Source organism: Mustela nigripes, chromosome 3 (genome assembly GCF_022355385.1).
Source record: "Mustela nigripes isolate SB6536 chromosome 3, MUSNIG.SB6536, whole genome shotgun sequence".
NCBI lineage: Eukaryota > Metazoa > Chordata > Mammalia > Carnivora > Mustelidae > Mustela > Mustela nigripes.
Genome location: NC_081559.1, coordinates 79,184,188 through 79,186,915, shown reverse-complemented (window position 1 = coordinate 79,186,915; position 2,728 = coordinate 79,184,188). Strand labels below are relative to the sequence as shown.

Here is a 2,728-nt window from a genome sequence, read left to right as displayed (position 1 = left end):
TCTTTTTTTTTTCACGTCTCTGGTTTTACATGATGATGCAGATCCTGCTGTTTCATTGTAACGATAAGGATTGATACTTGAAAAAATGCAATGTGGTGAAAATTTAAAAAAAAAAAAACAATTTAAATAACATGCTTCCATTGAGGCAAACATGATGTATGCATGTGTATTTACTTATATAGGAGTTTAAAATCTATTAAGTGATTATTCAAATTAAAATGTATTAATAAATTATTATTCAAATTAATTCTATGTGTCATCCTTGCACAGGGACCTTGCTGTCTTCTCTGTACTGATTCAATTTCAGTATATGTGCTGCTGAAACAAGCATGATTCAAATTAATTTTTAAATTAAGAAGGATACTTAAATCTAAGCTGGAAAAATAAATGAATATAAAATTCACTGAAAACATTATAAAAAACAGAACAGAAAGATTTATGACTTGAATTGACATCTATCTGTCAATGATTTAAGAATCTGCAGCTTCACTGCAGGGCTTTCTTCTGGGTTCCAAAAACATATCCACTGTCACTGGATATACCATGTAAGGCTGCAAGTAAATTCATAGGAAACTACTGTATACAGTGGCATCTTTCATATTTTATTACACCTAGCCCCTGCTTATTCTTTATAATAATCTTTAAGAACTTGAACTAGTTCTCGAGCGATCATCTTATTATTCTGCACACCTCAATCAAGTCAGTCATTGCTCAGTCCACAATAATTCGTCCAGAAGACAGACACCTGGCCTGAAGAGACACAATAAGATCTTTTTTGATAAGTTTTTTTTTTTTAATTTGGCTTTTCTTCCTCTGTGATCATTGCCTCCAAATTACACCCAGCTGTATCATCACCTATTATTGAAAATTGTTTCAGAATTAAACTATCCAAATAAGTCAGATCCAAGATTTGTAGAAGGAAAACCAGCATTTTTCAAAGAGCTGCAACAAACAATCCTAAAATTTGTATGGAACCAGAGGAGACCCTGGTTGTTGAAAAAAACCCCAAAAACCTGGAGGCCATATTGTCTGATTTCAACTTTTACTACAAAGCTGTGATCGCCAAGACAGTATGGTACTGGCACAAAAACAGACACATAGACCAGTGGAACAAAGTAGAGAGTCCAGATATGGACCCTCAACTTTATGGTCAAATAATCTTCAACAAAGCAGGAAAAAAATATACAGTGGGGAAAAAATAGTCACTTCAATAAATGGTGCTGGAAAAATTGGACATCTATGTGTAAAAGAATGAAACTCGACCATTCTCTTACACCATACACAAAGATAAACACAAAATGGGAAAAAGACCTCAACGTGAGGCAGGAATCTATCAAAATCCTAGAGGAGAACATAGGCAGTAACCTCTTTGACATCAGCCACAGAAACTTCTTTCAAGATATGTCTCCAAAGGTAAAAGAAACAAAAACAAAAATGAACTTTTGGGACTTCATCAAGATCAAAAACTTCTGCACAGCAAAAGAAACAGTCAACAAAATGAAGAGGCAGCCTACGGGATGGGAGAAGATATCCACAGATAACACTACAGACAAAGGGTTTATATGCAAGATGTACAAAGAACTCCTCAAACTCAACACACACAAAACAGATAATCACATAAAAAATGGGCAGAAGATATGAACAGACACTTCTCCAAAGAAGACATACAAATGGCTAACAGACACATGAAAAAATATTCATCATCTTTAGCCATCAGGGTGATTCAAATCAAAACCACATTGAGATACCACCTTATACCAATTAAAATGGCCAAAATCAACAAGACAGTAAACAACAAGTGTTGGAAAGGATGTGGAGAAAGGGGAGCTCTCTTCCACTGTTGGTGGGAATGCAAGTTGGTGCAGCCACTTTGGAAAATTGTGTGGCAATTCCTTAAGAAATTAAAAATAGAGCTACCTTATGACCCTGCAATTGCACTACTGGGTATTTACCCCAAAGATACAGATGTAGTGAAAAGAAGGGCCATCTGTACCCCAATGTTCATAGCAGCAGTGGTCACAGTTGCCAAACTCTGGAAAGAACCAAGATGCCCCTCAACAGAAGAATGGATAAAGAAGATATGGTCCATATATATAATGGAGTATTACACCTCCATGAATACTCAACTTTTGTATCAACATGGACGGGACTGGAAGAGATTATGCTGAGTGAAATAAGTCAAGCAGAGAAAGTTAAGTATCATATGGTTTCACTTACTTGTGAAGCATAAGGAACAACACAGAGGACATTGGGAGATGGGGAGAAGTGAGATGGGGGAAATTGGATGGGGAGACCAACCATGAGAGACTGTGGACTCTGAGAAACAAACTGAGGGTTTTGGAGGGGAGTGGGGTGGGGGGTTGGGTGAGCTTTGTGGTGGATATTATAGAGGGCATGGAGTATTACATGGAGCACAGTGTGTGGTGCATAAACAATGAATTTTGGAACACTGAAAAATATTAAATTAAATTTAAAAATTAATATAAATCCAGAAAAAAAAAAAGCAACTTGAAGATACTGGTTCTAATGTGACTGTAGTTTGTTTAAGTCTTTGAAAATATCTGAGACATGGATCAATTGATTATGGTTAACGTGAGGTCTTTCTCTTACAACTAAGAAAATCTTATTTTTTTTTTAAATTTAAGCTTTATTTTATTTTTTCAGTATTCTAAGATTCATTGTTTGTGCATTGTACGCAGTGCTCTAGATAAAATCCTATCTTTACCAT

General features: G+C 35.6%; 1 non-coding gene across 1 annotated transcript; it reads right to left on the bottom strand.

Annotated features, from left to right (window-relative positions):
- Positions 1-225: 225 nt before the first annotated feature.
- On the bottom strand, positions 226-331 carry LOC132014749 (U6 spliceosomal RNA). Its single transcript, XR_009403397.1, has one exon. It is a non-coding gene; the product is annotated as a U6 spliceosomal RNA (small nuclear RNA).
- Between the last annotated feature and the right edge of the window lie 2,397 nt (positions 332-2,728).